The sequence below is a fragment of the Corythoichthys intestinalis genome, chromosome 18 (assembly GCF_030265065.1).
Source record: "Corythoichthys intestinalis isolate RoL2023-P3 chromosome 18, ASM3026506v1, whole genome shotgun sequence".
In the NCBI taxonomy this organism is placed as follows: domain Eukaryota; kingdom Metazoa; phylum Chordata; class Actinopteri; order Syngnathiformes; family Syngnathidae; genus Corythoichthys; species Corythoichthys intestinalis.
This window is the reverse complement of record NC_080412.1, coordinates 14,072,090-14,092,159: the sequence shown is the minus strand read 5'-3', so window position 1 is coordinate 14,092,159 and position 20,070 is coordinate 14,072,090.

Genomic DNA, 20,070 nt, shown 5'->3' with positions numbered 1-20,070 from the left:
CAACGTGCTAGCCGTCAACTGTCAACTCTCAGCAGATCTTGTAACACACAAACTGGAAGGCCATCGAGCGATCGCCGTGAAAGAAACGCCAAGCCATCTAAAGCAATGCAGTAGGTGCAAATACATAATACAAATACAAGGAAATGAGCACAAACTCACCGGCGGTGCGTGTCTCTTTCGGCAACGTGAACGTGAATGACAGCCACGCCGACCCAGCTTCCGCTTAAATGCGAATCCACACCCCTTTCCCGATTGACAGTGAATTAACCCTTTCCCGGACAAGATCGCAGGTCAGGCACAATTTAAACACGTTTAACCTAGCGGACGCAACAATATCCTTTGGTGTAAATATCCCATAATACAGTGGCAATCGCTGCGGCTTATAGTCCAGTGTGGCTTGTCTAAGAACAAATTATGTTTTGTCAAATTTGTGGGTGGCGGATTAAAGTCAGGTACGCCTTATAGTGCAAAAATTACGGTACATATTTTACTTTTGCAGGGCACACAAATTGATGCGGCGGGCTGGGTCTGGCCCCTGGGCCACCAGTTTGACACCATTGCACTGGCTTATGTGAATAATTCGCTACAGTCACATCATACAGTTGCTACTCTGTGTTTCCTGAGCTCAATTTAAGATCGGAACCAGAAAAGTGTTACTGTATTTCAATGACAATTTGTTGCTCCGTTTATAAAAGTTAAAACAAATGTGATTGCTGGCTTCTGCTGTTGCTCTTTTACAACATGAAATTCAAGAGCAAAAATAGAAGCACCAAAATAGTGTTGAAAGAAACTCAAGTAAGACATGTTGATTTTTTTTTTTCTTTTTCGCTGCATGATTTGTTTTAGAACCTGCACAAATTGAAGACTTTGAAATACCTGTCAGTGATTCACAACTTCTGCCTTGGGGAATCGCACTCCTATTCCTGAGCTGAATTCTTGACTTAAGAGGCACAAAAGACAGCATTGCGCACTAGCAACTGACACAGAGAAGTGAAGGCAAACAGCGGTAACAACAAAAAGGCGCTATTTGATAAATAATAAATAAAAGCTTGTTTACGTACATAGAGAGCTGTCACAACAATACATTTGCATTTCCTTCTTTATCAGACATCTTTAAGTGGCATATAAATAATGAGAATATATCTACTCTACTCGTTAGGCCAATGATGTCAAACTGGTGGCCCGGGGGCCAGATCTGGCCGGCTGTGTCATCTTGTGTGTGAAAGGCAACTACATGCATCGACTTCATGTTTTTTGCTAAAATAAAACTCAAGTCAAATTTCTGTAGTTTGAAAATTGGAGAACAGTGAATGTTTAATTTTCTTTTGAGTCAAATGAATTTTAAAAGTTAAATGTTTAAATGTTAAAAAATTTTAACAGGAAAGAGGGTGTTTACATTTTTCCTATTTTTAAAATTAAATATCAAAATTAAAAAAAAAGAGTGTTTACCAATTTTGTCCTCTTTTACATGAATTTAAAACGAATATTTACGGTTTCATACTTTTAAAAAGAAAAAAGGGGAGGAAGGGACAATTGTAATTATGAGACTTTTAAAAAAGGATTTGGAAAATTTTTAGGTCAACAATATCTCGATTCCAAACAGTTTTCTGACTGTAAAAATAGAAAACCATTCATTTGCAAATGGATCAGTCAATTCATTTTGACTTCTCTAATTTACTTGCCGTCTAATACAGGGGTGTCCAAACGTTTTGCAAAGGGGGGCAGACTTGGTGTGGTAATAATTTGGGGGTCAACCTTGGCTGACGTTCTTTCCATAGAACAACAATATATTTAAGCAAATTTTAGCAAACCGTTCCGTTTCGCATTTGCTTTTTAAATTTTTAATTTCAACAATCTTAAGCATGTCTTTTGGTTCAATTGAAGCATCCATATCACATGCAATTGAATATTCACCTTTTTTTTTTTTTTTTTATGGTCATTCACCACTCCCTGTCCGAATGGATTGGGCATCGAGCGCCGTCAATGGCAGCCAAATGAGTTCAACATTTATATGGTTTGGCTGAAGTAAACCCTAACTATAATCTGGCCCATGACAAAGATGAGTTTGACACCCCTGACTTCGTCCTATTCCTACATCAAATATTGGAGCTGTTCTGAATAACATAATGTTTGGAGTGATGATTGCGTTTCTTTAGCCATGTGCATTCTGTGGGGAACAGAGCATGGTGGTTCCACCTTGACAAGCTCATCCATCAGCACAGCGTGTTCACGTCCTCATCAAATGCCTGCACAGCACCATAAAGTGGAGGAGGAGAGGTGTCACTCCCTAAACAGGATATATGGCCTCACACTGAGACACAAATTAGACAGTAAATACATTACAGTGCAGGTACCCACTTCCCCCAGCAACATGTTTGCACTGCTGCTGGGACAAAAACAACACTGCAGAAACAGTGAAGGCTTCTCTCCCATTAACACATTGGCAGCCATTAACGGCAATAACAGTTGTCCAATCCGTTTGAACTAGGATCTGAAGTGAATGACTGAATGTCAGGGTTACCAGTGAGTTAAATGAGTTTTATTAACCATTAAAAAATGAAAACAACAGGTTAGAACGTAGTACGCGGGCGGGGTCAAAAGGCTTGACAAGTAGGTGGGTAAAATGGGCAGTACAATTTCAATTACTGTATTTTTCGAACTATAAGTCGCAGTTTTTTTCATAGTTTGGCAAGGTGCGTCTTATACTCTGGAGAGATTTATGTGTGATAATTTACGGTCTGTCGGGCCGAGCCGGACTTCTTTCTTGCTAACTTTTTTTAAAAATAAATATATATTCATTAAGGCTGGGACTTTAACACGTTAATTTCGATTAATTAATTATAAAGCTTTTGACGCGTTAAAGATTTTAACGCAATAAATTGCGTTCCAATTGTCCACATGCGAAACCTTTCTACTCACGTGTTTCTGGTACGCCGGTAAATCTGACGCACACAAACAAACGCTAACAGTATCAGTGATAGGAGACGACGTTTTATTTTGACAGTTAGGGGCTAGTTCTTCCCTATAAAACGCGTCCTGATGGGACAATGGACAAGAGCATCCTCGCGCCCCTCTCCCCGTGCGAGGGTCCTGGCGGGGTCGGCTTGGCGGTTGCAGCTGCCCCGGCGGGCCGCCTCGGCTGGCGCCTGTGCAAGCTGCTATACGATGACGAAAAGCAGACCGAAGAAGACCTATTGAAGTCTGTCGAGTATGTTGCTTTGACACGGGACCACTGGACTTCCTTGAGCAATTCTAACTATGTCAGAGTGACCGCACATACAATACAAGTCGTCAACAAGTAATGGCATTTGGAGTCTTTCGTCCTGACTGTGCAAAAAGCCAACGACAGACACTATGCAGTAAACTGCGCGGACCAGTTTTTTTCGGTAGCTGAGTCCTGGGAGATTGAACCAAAAGGCACAACAATTGGTACGGATTGTTAAAGTGATCTTCGTTCTTTAAGACAAGTAATTCTTAAAAGATAAATGTTAGGATGAGTTATATTAATTTGATATTAAAACCCCTCTTAATGTTTTCATTTTAATAAAGTTTGCAAATTACTTTAAGTGATAGGTCGCCATTCTTGTTACATCGCAGTGCGTGTCGTCACCTGGCCCGTTGCCAAACTTTCAGCGTGTCACTCTTGGCTACCCCAACATGTCGTCGGTTCTGCCCTTCGAATTTGAACCAAATCGGAAAAGTGAAGCGCAGGACAGCACTGTTGGTCTTTCTCAAGACGAGCAGCAAAGGAAAAATGAAAGCAGGAAAGACAGTACCTGATAAGACAAGAGTTGGGAAAAACTGGTGATGTACTCGCGGCAAGTGCGTCTCAAAGACAATGGAGCTAGAGAGTGTATGCAGTTGAGAACTTCGGTTTATGTTAGCAGATCCTCAAGGTAAGGGCGTAATCAAACTTATCCCAGTATAATTATGTAGATTTTTAGCATCCAGGTCTGTCGTGTGCTTTACATATAGTACAGTACAGGTCAAAAGTCTGAATACACTTTGTCATTCGTGCATTTTTATTTTTTTGACTATTGACATTATAAACTCTCAATGAAGGTAATAAAACTATGAATGCACAAGTCTGATAGTCAGGATCGGAGTCATGTCGTGGCTGACTGTCCTCATTAATCGTCATCTGACGGGAACAAATCCTGGAATCGAGTGTAATCCATGTCTTGTACATTGTAACGCGTGGTAGGTAGGTTACGAAAATAAAAGTACCAAAAGGAGGAGAAGCTTCCACTTATGCACATTTATTCACAAAAAAATAATATTTCCACCTTGGCCACTTGTCACTCGGGAGCTCAGCGGAACCCACACACGCGTTCCCAGATGAATTCCAACATAAAAGTAAGGTCCATGTCAGAGTCACTGTCATCACTGTAGCGTGCCATAGTGCTTTAATTATTTGGTATGATTTGGTATAAAAAAGATAACAATAGTAATCCAAATCCGCGTGTTTTCACTCACTCAAAGATGCAGGAAGTAGACCGATCCCATGGTAACGTTGCAGCCGCGATCAGGCCGTCGAATCCACAAAATATACTGATCCGAAAAGCCGCTGTGGGACCGTCGAATCCAGAAAATAGACAGATGTGAAACCAATATTGCAGCCGCCGTGGGACCGTCGGAAAAATAGACGGATCCCTTACTTGACTATGGATCCAGGAAAAATGTTCGGCGCCAGTTGTAACGTGTGGTAGGTAGGATACGTGCATGCAGGGGCCAAAAAGGGGAGAAGCTTCCACTTATGCACATTTATTCACAAAAAATAATAATTCCACCTTGACCACTCACGTCACTCCCCTTGTTTCAATTTGACTGGAAATTGCATTCAAAAGCAGCACATCGTGGCATTTACTTCGCGAGTTTAAGCAGCAATACTCAATTGTTGTATATGCTACACATTTGGAAACTTCCCAATTTACGTCATCACTGTGAGCCCGCAAAACATGGCGCAAACTATTGATCAAAATGTGTACTAAATATTATAAAATATTGCCATTGATTTAACATTTTATGTGTTTCTAACGACATATTTTAGTACAAGAGAACAATTGTGGTTTATTAGAGCCTACATGTATTAAAGGTAGAGGATCCCTTTAAAAAACTTAATGTTGAAGTGTTGCACTTGAATTGTTATTTTCTTGCAGTTTTATTATCAGTGTTTTCATTTCACTATTTGATAGAAAATGTTTGACAATATTTTATGCCTCATAGTTTTATCTTGTATACTACGCACTGGAAAGTAATTACTGTAGTCACTGTTTTTTAACTGTTTACATATCTAAAGAAAAATGTTTTCAAAGAACATGAATAATCTGGGTGCCTGAAACACTTGAAACATGAATAGCTCTATGAGAACTTTGACCAATTGTTTGCTGAATGACATGACATATTAACAGCAATAAATTTGTTGATAAGCTCAAAAAGGCTTTTTATTGAGAACATGATTTGTTTTGTCAATACATGGTTTTCAATTAGAATGCGATTAATTTCGATTAATTAATTACAGACCCTGTAATGAACGCGATTAAAAAAATTTTTAATCGGGTCCCACCACTAAAAATAAATAATTTGGACAAAACAGAGAAGGCGCTGTGCATGCCTGCGCACGTGAACGCCGTGGCCCCACTCTCTTTTCAATCTTCCCCTCCCGCCCTGGCGCCCTCCGCGATTCCACATCCTGGTATTTCCTTTTCGATATGCAGCAGCTAGGAGTGAAAAACAAACTAAAGACAGGGGAATTGAAAAGCAAACATCTGCGATAGAAGTAGGGTATGGAAAGGATTAAAATCTTTGAAAATGCTATACAGAGACCTGTGTCGGCTTCGCTGAATGTAAACGAATGTGGCGTTTTGGTCCCATACGCGAAATATATTTAACGTTTCCAGCGTTATTTAGTTGTGTAACTGCATTTATAATGATCATAAAAATATGTAGACTATTTAAACATTGCGAAAATATGTAGACTATTTAAACATTGCGAAAACTTTGTTTTCTTCCAACTCGAAGAGATTAAAATAAATGTAAAATCCACTATCTGCCTGTTAGAACAGACACACAAATATAAAAGATATAAATGTTTATTGAATCTCCATCTTAGTCTTGTTTAACTGGGAGAATTAGTTACAAAAGAGAGGCTTTAATTTGTTATCATTATGCATGTATGCACAGGCATCGTCACAACTGTGATCACAAAAATCAACTCAAACACGCATCGCATCCCCGCATTTCCTCCTTCTCTTGAGTCCTCACAAATAAAACATAGAATTTCGGGGGGTTTGGGCTCGTACCTACAAATAAAACATAAAATTTCGGGTTGTTTTCAGGCTCGGGCCTGCAAATCAAGTTAATTGATCGACGGGCCGGGTCAGGCTCTAATACCCGCGGGCCGGTCGGGTCGGGCTGGATTTTTTTAGGCCCGATCTAACTTCTAGCATCATGTAATATTAGCATACCGTACAGCTATTCAGCCTATTGTTCTCTATTATATTTTAAATTACCTTTTAAGATGACATGTTTGTTTTTAGTGCTGGATTCTATCAAACAAATATCCTCCAAAAAATGCGACTTATACTCCAGTGTGACTTATGTTTTTTTTTTTTTTCATTGCGCATTTTTTGCTGGTGCGACTTACAGTATACTCAGGTGCGACTTATAGTCCAAAAATACTGTACAACCAATCAGGAGCTGCCTTTTCCATAGACACAGCCCCAAATGGGCGTGGCTATCTCACATACATCTGATTGGCTAATTGGCAACTGCGGGGTTCGGTTTAGCCATTAAGTAGGCGGTGGAGGCGCATATTTCCCTGAGAGCTAGTTGATAGTAGGCATGCCGGAATGAGATTGTGGCGGTATGATAACATTAAACCAAAATATCACGGTTTCACGGTATCACAGTATTGCAATTATAGCTCTAAAATGTGTTACTCTGACATATCTGGATTTCAAAAAAATAAATAAATAAACAAAGACTTTTTTCCATTTAACAGGATTTTTCTTTTTCAAAACATTAGCGAATTGGAACATAAGCTTAATGTTATGTTAAAAAAAATTTTTTTAAATGAATAAATAAAAGATATTCTAAACAAAATTAAAATAAATGCAGTCCTTTAGGTGAGCCTAAGCCCACACCCACAGCTCAACATTATTACCATCAGAACAAAAATAATTTAATTATTTTCCATAAAAAGCGAGTGTGTATGACTCGTATCATGTTTACATTATACACATGCTCTTTTTCTCACCACAGCCAGTGGCCAGAGAGAAAAAAACACATCTTTTACTACCGCTAGACACATTCGCTGGAGTTAACTCTCGTCGCTGGTGGGAAACGTTCATTACAGTGTTTACTAACCTTTAATTTTGTATAAATGCCAAATCATATTGAAGGAATTGCCTCGTCAGCAGTCAGCCTCTGCAAACATGTTTGACATGTCGGTTGGCACTCCTTTTCTAAGCTGCAGCCGTCTGTAACTATTCTGTAGCCGAAGTATTCCCATACCAGCGATTTTGTTTTCTTCAATGGGGGAAAAAGTTTCAGGAGTTTCACCTCCTCCAGCCATCGTGTAGCACAGCTGACTCACTGAAACTGAGCAAAAAACGGTGGGGGAGGGTTTAGCCTTGCAGGTGCAAGCGAGGGATTTCTCCCTGCTAATAGCTGATACCGTAGGGACAATATGACAGAAATTTTTTGCGGTTTTGAAACTTTGACGTTTTGATACCACGGTATACCTTGAAACCGGCAATCAGCACATGTCTAGTCGATAGGGGGACGGATGGTCTGGGGGACCACCCTGGGTGCCAGGGGATGGCGGCAGCCCTTTTGCCGGAGCTGCGGGGGGCGGTGCAGGGTCCCCTTGGCAGCCCTGCACTTTTAATATCCATTTTTTTGTCATTGTTTGTTTCCTTTAATGTCAGCTTCCTGTCTCTCTGTCCCCCAAAACCTAAAGATGCACTGATACCGGTATCAGTATCGACGGGGGGGTCGATCCGGCCCGAAATGGTGGTATCGGTATTGGCGAGTACCAACAAAGAGGGCGCCGATACCATTTATCGGTCCAGTATTATAACACCTGCCTTGACCGCAGCCTTTTTACCCCTGACACTCACTACACTCTCTGTTGTACACGTGATCACTTTGCATGCCAAGCAGCTATTGCTTTTGGCCTGCTCCAGACCAATGAAATATCCACTCTTAACCAATGCCGGGGCAGCTTTTTCATATGGAGGAAAAACAAACCAGGAGAAATGGCGGCGGTCTGGAAATATTTCAGCATAGAAATCTCATCGATTACAATCAATGGCTGCATGCAAGATTTGCGGCCTGAAAATTTCAAGAGGTGACGTTAAATCGGCCAGTTTCAATACCTCGAACCTGATAAAACAATTGAAGACGAAACGTGAATGAACACAAAGAGTTTGAGGCTACAACAGCAGCAGCTGCTACCGTGAGAAAGGTCAGCTCACTTTGTCAACTTTACTTTTATTGTCTTTTACTGAAAGAAATGCCGCAATAATTTCAGACCTGTTTCAAAAGCAGGGTTGCCACCTTTCAAAAATATAAATAAGGGACGCTTCCTTTGTGCCCAAAGCCGTACAGGCGACGAAAAAAAAGGGACATCCCCAAAACTCCTAAAATACCGTATTGGCCCGAATATAAGACAGTCCCCCTCTTTTTCAAGCCTCAAGTTTGAAAAAGACTTTTTGAACACCAAACTAATTTTTAGACAGAAAATAATGACAGTACATCTGAAACAAATAATTATAACAATATATTTGAGAGAAAAGCATGTTATTTTGCCTCATTCAAATCTTAATATCTGAACATTTAAATATGTAAACTAAAGTGCAATCACATTCGTAGATGACTGGCTTCTGGTTTTTAAATGTAAATAAACCAATCTATTGTGATAAAACAACAAAATTGCAATAACTGCATCAACCATCAAAGTGAAGTCTAACTGTAACTGTAGTCTTGAAACAAATCTGAATAAGGAAAAACATTGCAATAAAATAATGCAAACTTAAACTAGTAGCAGAGATCTGTCATGACAGAACATCACTTCAATGATATCTGGCGCCATCTAGCGTTGTGAATGGGGAGAGTAGCTGAGATCTGTCATAACAGAACATCGCTTCCATGATATCTGGCGTCATCTAGCGTCGTGAATTGGTATAATGTCTAAACCGCGAATATAAGATGACCCCCTCTTTTTCAATCAATTGTTATTGCAATGCAAAAAACACTGTCTTATATTCGGACCAATACATAGAAATGTATCTATTTACACATATTCCGTATTGGTTGAACACAGAACACAACTTTTAATTCCCAATTCGGAACGATTCCTTATTTCAAAGAACTGGTGGCAAGCCTTTTTAAAAGTGCTGTAGAAGTAAGCAAAGTAAGCCAAGCTAAGTGGCTAAGTGTTTGTTGCCGCTGGTGCACAGAGAGGGCGGCTAATAGAAAGACAAGGTGCTGTGGTCAATTAAAATTACTTATTATTACTTATAAGTTCATGAAAGTTGTACTGTTTGGGCTTTGAAGCCAAAACTCAGGGTTTAGAAAACTTTATTTATTACACATTGATTGTATTTTAACTTTCTTACTGTTGGGCTAGTATTGCTGTATATATATATATATATATATATATATATATATATATATATATATATATATATATATATATATACTGTATATACACATACATATATACGGTATATATATACGGTATATATATATATATATATATATATATAGATATATACATATATCTATATATATATATACATCGTATATATATACATATATACCATAATTTTCGGACTATAAGCCGGTACTTTTTCCCCTAATTTTGAATCCTGAGGCTTATAGTCCAGTGCGGGTTTTATATCGATTTAATTGGGACAGCAGTGTCATAAAACTGCCATAAGACCATTATAATTATGACATGATTATGACACTATCATGGACATTAATGAATGAATGAATGTCATTAAGTATCATCCAGAACATTTTGTCACCAACACTCCATTTGTGTCCAGCTCGGATCTTTTACATCTACAGTATTCAAAAGTGAGATAATTTGCCGGATGACACAAAATGGCATCTGTCATAAGCATTCATTAATGCTAATGGCAGTGCCATGTCATAATTATGATGGTCTTATTTTTATGTTTTTATGGCGTTAGAGTTTTATGTGAGTTTTATGGAGTTTTTTGGCGCCACTGTCAAATAAAAGTGTTACCAAATACCACTTAATGAAAAAACTGGGAGAGTAACTGAAGAAATAATTAGAACAGACCATGAATTGTAATTGTTATTTACATCTGTAGTGCTGCAATGCATGCTAGGAGGCATGTTGTACAACAACAGTGTTGACAGCAGGTGGCAACAGAGGTTGACTGTCTCCCCCAAGGGAGCAGTGATAGCCAAATGAAGCTTCTTGAAGCAATTAAGCTTTGCAGCCAATTGGTTCAAAGCTTCACGGTGGTACATTTAGTCTTATGACAGTCTTATGATGCCGCTGTCCAATAAAGTGTTCCCGGTGAATATCTTTTGGTGTACATATCCCATGATACAGTGAGGACAGCTGCGGCTTATTGTCCAGTACGGCTTATCTATGAACAAATGCCGTTTTCTTGTCAAATTTGGTGGGTGGTGGCTTATAGTCAGGTGCGCCTTATAGTCCAGAAATTACAGTACATATATATATATATATATATATATATATATATATATATATATATATGACAGAAAACACTCAGGTGACTTGAAGTTCTGCTCTGAGACCTCAATTTGTCCAAATTTCAAAATTGTCCAATATGCATGTGTGATACATCATTGGAAATATTAAAATCTTTATTTTCTGGGGGAAGAAAAGTTTTGAACAGGAGGGCATTTAAAAATAATAATAATAATTAAGCAGCAAAACTCATAACTGGAGGTGAAAGCACGCGAGAGCATAATTAAAGACGCCATGATTTTAACAAGATACTATAGCATACTTACCGCTTTTCGATTCAAAAACTCCATGTAGCATGTATCACCGAGTGTCAAGACACAGCAGTGAATGGCCGCAGCCAGATTTTGGGGGAATTTTATGGGTGAAACATGGTAATATTGCAAGGGTCACAATGCAGAAATCCCAGACATCAAGGAGTGGTCGAGATCTTCATTTTCATACATTTACCCTTTTAAACGTTTTTTTTTTTTTTTTCTTCATTTTTTCTTTGTTTGGATCAATTATTCATCAATTACAATTAAGCGATAGTTATGAGGTACATATCCGTGACTTTTTTACAGACGCCAATTTTTTCGTTGTGACGTAATTTGTTTAAAAGTTTAAAATAGGAGAGTGAATAATTTTTTAAATCGTTTTTTTTTTTTTTTTAACTAAATATTAGACACCTATTAATGATACTAAGCTAAAACTGACAAACATTTCGAATAATAAATACGATTACTTACCTTCTTTTTATGGCTAGGTTGAAACAAAAGCGGTTGCACGACGTGTGTAAACAGGGGTTTCCAGGGTAAAACGGACAAATTAAAAATAGTTCGGGGGCTTACTGCGCCATGAATCTGCTATGGCAGCATATAGACATATTGTTCTATCAAACACAACAGTTCTTTTGGCTTAAAATACAGCAGTTTATTTTAAAGAGGGGTGCAAAAGCAGAAACTGAACACTACCAAAAACCATTCCTGTTCACTGCTTTCCCCTTAAAATAAAACAAAAAAAATAATACTCAGACAAGCCCTAAGCTTAGCGGGGCTATCTCAAATACTCGCATCTCATTGGCTATGGCTGGGCAAGTTGGAAGTTGGCAAGAAATTACGGTACTCCATTTCAGATATCAAATCACAGTATGGCCCGGATAATTTATATTCTACCATATCATGATGTCATTTCCATACTTTTTGAACAAACATTTACCGTTAATTGGATTCATATTTAAATCTTAAATCTGAAGCCACACATTGGGCATTACTATTTGTTTTTTTCCCCAGAATGACTCCAGTATATTATAGCTATGTGAGGAGTCACAATTAAATATAGCACAGATGTGATTTGTTGATGCTTGTCGCAGCAGCAGCGTCGTCGACAGCAGCAGCAAAAACAGCCAGAGGTACCGCATGAGCTTCTGTAATTAGGACAAGTGTTTTGGCCTTTTCTCCAAATCATAGAAAAATCCGGCTTGCTATGATAAGCAGAGTTATGTATGAGGAAATTAACCAACCTGACATGCCAGATGGCTTGTTTTTACAAGACTGTCCATCTGGGAAAGTACTAATAGAAATGACATGCAAATTGAAAAGAAAAAAAAAATAGGGACCAAGCTGATTCGAGATCTAGTGTATCCATTGGATAGGGCGAGAACGAAAGGGCATATCAAATAGTGTAAATGTATCGCAGAGAAGAGTTACAACAAAAAAATTTTGTTGGTGATATTCTTCCTCTTTACCTTATAGTACTATAATCCAATAACAAGATTGATGATATCACTCACAAATGTGTCTGGATGCTTAATTAGTAATCTTTATTCTTACAAATCCTTGAAAAGGAAGTTCAGTAATTAGAAGCTTCCACAAATAACTTGTCAGGAGTTTTCTACGAGTTGTTTTAATGGTTTGAATGCTCACTTGCAAACTGTGAAGGACACCACTAAGCATGAATATGCATGCCGCAATAAATGGCCACTCAAACAAAATTTTCTGCTTCTACTGAGAGGATTAAAATGCAACTGAAAAACAATCCATTATGGCAGAGCCTTAAGGATCTTGCTCATCGGAGCTTTGAGTAAATTAAAAAACTCCATTTTACAGTCATTGCATGAATTACAAACACATTGACACACGGAACATAATTCCAGCGTAGCATTACACTGTGGGCCAAATTTTATTATCGTGAGGTTAAAAGGTTTTTTTTCCCTTTCATCTCACACCCAGTGTTAGGCTTGTGCATTCATGCTGCTTTTGTGCTGTGTACTGTATGTTTGGAAACCTTTATTCACGTAAACAAACATTCGCAAAAGTGAGAGACAAGACATGTCTCAATTTTCAAAGGCGTATGCTGTCAAGTCTGCAACGTATTATTACAGCTGTACCATAACATTTTCAGTGTTTCCAAATGAGAAGAATATACAAACAAACCACAAGGGAAAGTCATGCACAAAAAAGAGGTACTGAACACAGAAACAAAGGAAAGATAGAGCACAAATGTAATTATATTGAATTACTACAGAGGTAAAAATGTATGCGAGCTCATTATTTGGATTCATTTGCTGGAAACGCACTGTTGATACAGCACTAAAATTTTGTCATTGGTATCAGAGTGTGCTAAGAAAAAGTGTGGCGATGGTGTACAGGATGCACTTTCCGTGATCTGGCCCCACCCGAAATATAAAAAAAATAAAATTAAAAATATTAAAAAATTAAAAAAAAAAAAAAAAAAATTTTTAAAAAGGACTGCTTGTCGGTCGCCACTCCCAAGATGGTGTGCGTCTAATCGTATAGTGTCCAATCATCCTTCTGCTGTGAATTTAACACTAGAGGACATTCGATCCTTTAGAACTAGGCGGGCTGGCGCTCCCAGTTAAAATGGGTTGGACGTCTATAAACGCCAATGGCAGCCAATGAATTAAAGTAATGTCTGACCAAGCCATGATAGCAATTACCTTACATTCATGTGAGTATTTAGTAATTTAGCATTATAGACAAGTTTCCTGAGCGAATATGGGCGGTGCCATCTGGGAAAATTTCTGCTTCGAACTTCCGGTTAAGAAAAAACCTCATGAGTTGCGATTGAAGTTAGCAGTGTGTTGACAAAGTTAAAAAGCAAAATCAACATAGAGGAACCCACGCAATCTCCAAAAATGGATTCAGCACGACATAGATGAGATTGTATGATTGCTCTTATCACTTCGTTTATCATCCGTGGATAAAAATATAACAACCTGTCAGCCTGTGTTGACGTGAGGTATAGATTGATACGCCAGCCACTTGAGTGACCAAAATGAGGTGAGATTACAAATTATATTACACTAGCCGAATGCAGAAGGGCTGACACGGATGTTTTTGTTACAAGGAAATACTACAAGCCCTAGCAAAAAGTATGGAATCACCAGTCTCGGACAAGCACTCACTCAGACATTTTATCATGTACTAGTAGAACAAAATCAGATAAAAAGCTTGAAAAAAAATAATGAATTATTTCAAAAGTGCAACTCTTTAGCATTCAGAAACACTAAAAGAATTGAATAAGAACATTATGGTGGTAAGTAAATGTTACTTTTAAAAAAATGGAATCATGAGAAACAAAGAAATAACAATCAAAACACATCTCTAGTATTTAGTCGCACCACCTCTGGCTTTTATGACAGCTTGCAGTCTCTGAGGCGTGGACTTGATAAGTATTCTTCATCAAATTAGTGCCAACTCTCTTTGATTGTAGTTGTCGGATCATCCTAGCAGATCAGAGCCTTGCTGTGGACCATTTTTTTCAATTTCCACCACAGGTTTTCAATAGGGTTGAGATCTGGGCTATTTGCAGGCCATGGCATTGACTGGATGAGTCTTTCTCCAAGGAATGCTTTGATAGTTTTAGCTCTTTGGCATGATGTGTATCTTGGAAAATGACAAACATATTTTCAATTGAAGGGATAATAAAGCTGTCTAAAATTTCAATGTAAAATTGTGCATTTATTGAAGATTTAACCACAGCCATCTCCCTAGTGCCTTTGCCTGACATGCAGCCCCTTTTCATCAAGGACTGAGGGAATTTTGATGTGTTCTTCAGGCAGTCATCTTTGTAAATCTCACTGGAACAGCACCAAACCATAGTTCCAACATCATCACCTTGTCAAGAGTCAAGAATCTGCATTGGACAAGGTGTCAAGAGTCAAGAATCTGCATTGGACAAGGTGAAGTCCAATGCCTCAGAGAATGCAAGCTGTCATAAAAGCCAAAGGTGGTGCTACTAAATACTAGAGGTGTGTTTTGATTGTTATTTCTTTGTTTGTTTCTCATGATTCCATATTTTTTTCCTCAAAATGGAGTGATTCTATATATTTTTTTCCTGCACTTGCTCTATAAAAGTAACATTTACTGACCACCACAATGTTTATTATTCATTTCTTTTAGTGTTTCTGAATGCTGAAGAGTTGGACTTTTGAACTAATTCATTTTTTTCCCCCAAGCTTTTTATCTGATTTTGTTCTATATGATAAAATGTCTGAGTGAGTCCTCGTCCGAGACTGGTGATTCCATACTTTTTGCTAGTGTTTGTATAATGTCATTCTTTTTTTATTGCAGATATTGATCGCAATAAAACATTTGGACAACATGATTCAATTTCTTGATTGGTGCATGTGCAAAACAGGTCAATAAATCACAATTTATAAAATTATTGGAAAAATAGCATATGAGAATGTGATATCAGACAGTAGTGCTCCGGAACCTGGCCAAACTTTCTCCCGACATTACGGCCTCCAGACGGGCTTTCTCCCGCTGTCGTCGGTAATTCCAGCTCCAATAGTGTATCTCAAAGTTGCTGCAGTTAAAAAGCTCGTAGTTGGATCTCGACACTATGCTGAGATCCGCCGTGAGGCGAGCCACCGCCTCTAGCCCCAGCCTCTCGGCCGCCATCAGGTAGAACGACGGAGTCTCGATATACAGTAAGTGCTGCTGTGAGGCACATCAACTTATCTTTCCTTGCCTAACAGCGTTTTCCACCTGTAAACAAATGATCAAAAACTTGTAAAACTTGCGTTTATGCGTTGACATAATTGTGCCATCTACATGTAATGATTAGCAACAGCAGCAGATACAGTAGTTGTAGTAAAATTAAAGATCATCATAATTACAATCATCATCGTGATAACAATATAAGAGGCAACAAGTCGTTTCATGCGCAAGATTTTAGCTGTTGTATTTTTTGAGCACCGGACACATGAAAATGAATGGATAGGAAGAACATACCTTCCATAACACAGCTGCAACATGGCTACAAAAACACCCAGTTTTTGTGGTGGCACGTGTTTGGTTCCACATCTGCCTCCATGAGCATGTTGTCCTCCCCTGTCGTAAGATGGCAGATGGATGCTGCCTTTCCAAATGGTCTTTTTTAAGGGATTTTGATGAGTAATGTTACTCCAGCTCCACTGCTGTTTTGGATGGAGGAATTCTAAAGCAGAAGTTGCTTGCAGACATGTAGAAGTACCTCGGAAACTTGTCTATAAGAAAAATAAGTATACGAGTATATTGAATATTTTTCCCCAAAACGTGGAATTAGTACAATATCGGCCGATAACATGCAGCTTATTATTGGAATAGGGAGCCAAAAAAATAGTATCGGTGCAACATTAATTCAAACAGAACATTTATGTACACTGTATTGGTATTTTGAGACTCAGACGGAGAAAATGTTGGAAAGGTCGTGAAAAAACATGCTTGGAAAAGGTTTGCATATCTGTCAGAATGGGTACCAACAGTCAATTCAGAACAAACAAATGCTTTTTTTTTTTTTTATTTCACAGACAGGTTCCTGAGAGATTGAACATGTGCCACAGGTATAATCCAAAATGTCCTGCAAAGGTTGTTTTCAACTGCTGTTATTCTAAAAATCAAGTTGGCTATTACATATGCATTATCCATAGTACATATTTTAAATTTGGCATTCACACAAAAATTTCTTGTTCTTGGATTGGCCAAGATATTAGGGAAAAAAATTGTAAATCAAAATTTTTGGTGGGAAAAAAAAATTGATTATATTTTTAGATCTCATCACCCAGGCCTACATAATATGCAGCATCTGCTTATTAAACGTCTCGGCTTTATACATCTTGTAGTGCGTCTGGAGTGTCGCTGTATGACAGTCAAATCCTGTCCAGTGGTTGGTATCATGAAATGATATATTAAATCTCCAAGCAATTGGCACTCCCCCTGTGGGCCACAGCATTTGACAGGGCCAGCTGCTTGAAATGTCCAATTAAAGCATAGCAAATGTGTTACGTGACATGCTACCCCTGGACCCCCATGGAGTATACTTTGTCTGGACTATTCAAAAAGTTAAGACGAAATTGCCGTGAGAAAACAATTACTCCTAAATGTCATTTTTCCAAATTAATTTCTCAGTTGATATGAAATGAAGTTTTTTTATTTGTCATAATTAGCACTGAAACAACCTACAGGCAACCATTAATAGGAAATTGCAATACAGGACCAATTAAATGGTAAAAACTATCAAACACAGTGCTTAACCTGGGTTTAATGGAACCCCCTACAGATGGCTGGCTTCTACTGGCTAACTCCTAATTATAATTCCACAATGAATGCATTGGCTGCCATTGACGGGGCTAGACGTCCAATTCCATTTTGACGGGTAGGGTAATGTATATTCATTCGCACCTTCTCCCAGTCAAAATGGATTGGATATAAAAATATACAGCACTGTAAAAGAGGATGACAGTAAAGATAATGCATGACAGACTGAAATGTAAACATTCAAACATAGCCTTCACTATCAGTTGACGGGACACAGGGCTCGGGGCAGATCCGAAGGGGGCCTTTTTTCAAAAACCGAAAAATTCAAATATTTTCAAAACCAAAACCACTAGCGACCTAAAGCAGAAACAAGCATTTCACGTAGGCATATACACTGCTGGCCAAAAGTATTGGCACCCATGCAATTCTGTCAGATAATGCTCAATTTCTCCCAGAAAATTATTTCAATTCAAATGCTTTGGTAGTAATATCTTCATTTATTTTGCTTGCAATGAAAAAAAACACAAAAGACAATGAATTAAAAAAAAAAAAAAAAAAACATTTTACACAAAACTCCAAAAATGGCCCAGACAAAAGTATTGGCACCCTTAGCCTAATACTTGGTAACACAACCTTTAGACAAAACAACTGCGAACAACCGCTTCCGGTATCCATCAATGAGTTTCTTACAATTTTCTGCTGGAATTTTAGACCATTCTTCTTTGGCCAACTGCTCCATGTCTCAGAGATTTGAAGGGTGCTGTCTCCAAACTGCCATTTTCAGATCTCTCCACGGATGTTCTATGGGATTCAGGTCTGGACTCATTGCTGGCCACTTTAGAAGTCTCTAGTGCTTTTTGAAGTGTGCTTAGGGTCATTGTCCTGCTGGAACACCCTCTGAAGGAGACCCAGCTTTCTCACACTGCCCTACATTATGCTGCATAATTTGTTGGCAATCTTCAGACTTCATGCAATGCCATGCACACGGTCAAGCAGTCCGGTGCCAGAGAAGGCAAAGCAACCCCAAAACATCAGGGAACTTCCGCCATGTTTGACTGTGGGGACCGTGTTCTTTTATTCATTTTTTATTTTTATTTAATCTTTATTTTATCATGCAGTCTCATTGAGATTAATATCTCTTTTACAAGAGAGGCCTGAGCAAAAAAAAAAAAAAATTCACAAATATCAAACAACACAAAATACACCAACGGAAACAGTTACAATAATCAGTAAAAACATCAGACAAAAGAGATTTAAAATCACTAAGATGAATGATTGACTGGAGTTTAAGGGTAGATTGCAATTCGTTCCATTTAAGAGGAGCATAGTAGCTAAAGCCAGGTCTGCCAACATTAGTGCATGTGAGTGGAATGTTTAGGGTTAAGTAGTTGGATGATCGTGTTTTGTAGTTACTGGATTTGAATGACAGGAGAGATGTGAGGTAGTTAGGAAGTTTGCACAGTAAAGCCTCATAGATAAATAATATGATGTGGATATTTCTTCTTGACTTTAGTGAGAACCTACCAACATTTTGATAAAGAGTACAATGATGAGTGCAGAAATGTCATTGGTGATGAAACGTAGTGCACTGTGATAAACCGGGTTTAACTGTTGAAGAGTTGATGGAGCTGCATGACAGTACAAGATGTCCCCATAATCAAGAACAGAAACAAAAGACAATAATACAATGGTTTTTCGGTTAGAAGTTGACGGACAGGTTTTGATTCTATACAGGAAGCTAAGTTTAAATTTAAGTTTACGGATTAGATGATGAATATGAGTTGTGAATATTTTCTTTGAAGGCCTCGTTTTTTTTCCTGTAAACTCTATGTTGATTCTTTTTCCCAAAAAGATCTACTTTTGTCTCATCTGACCAGAGAACATTCTTTCAGAACGTTTTTGGCTTTCTCAAGTAAGTTTTGGCAAACTTCAGCCTGGCTTTTTTATGTCTCTGGGTCAGAAGTGGGGTCTTCCTGGGTATCGTACCATAGAGTCCCTTTTCATTCAGACGACGTTCTTTATAAACCATCCGCACAATCTTTCGTTGATATCGCTCGTCAATTTTCCTCTTCCGTCCACATCGAGGGAGGTTAGCCACAGTGCCATGGGCTTTACACTTATTGATGACACTGTGCACGGTAGACACAGGAACATTCAGATCTTTGGAGATAGAATTGTAGCCTTGAGATTGTCCGTGCTTCCTCACAATGTTGCTTCTCAAGTCCTCAGACAGTTCTTTGGTCTTCTTTCTTTTCTCCATGCTCAATATGGTACACACAAGGACACAGGACAGAGGTTGAGTCAACTTTAATCCATTTTGACTGGCTGCAATTGTGATTTAGTTACTGCCACCACCTGTTATGTGCCACAGATAAGTAACAGGTGCTGTTAATTACACAAATTAGAGAAGCATCACATGATTTTTCATTGGGTGGCAATACTTTTGTCTGGCCCATTTTGGGAGTTTTGAGTAAAACGATAATGATTTTTTTTTTTTTTTCATTCTCTTTTGTTTTTGGCAGCCTTTTTTAAGTTGAAAATTCTTGTAAATGAATGCTTATATTGCGGAATTTCTATAGATATGAACATAAAACAGTCTAGATTCTTGGTTAAAAGCAAAAAACTGGCAGTTATCGTTCATTTTACATAAATATTTCAAGCAAAAGTCACGGTGTTGTGAAATCCAACATGGCGGCCGTCACGAAACAAAGAGCTTTTTAAGTTGAAAATTGTTGTAAATAAATGCTTAAATCGTGGAATTTCTGTTGATATGAACCTAAAACAGTCTAG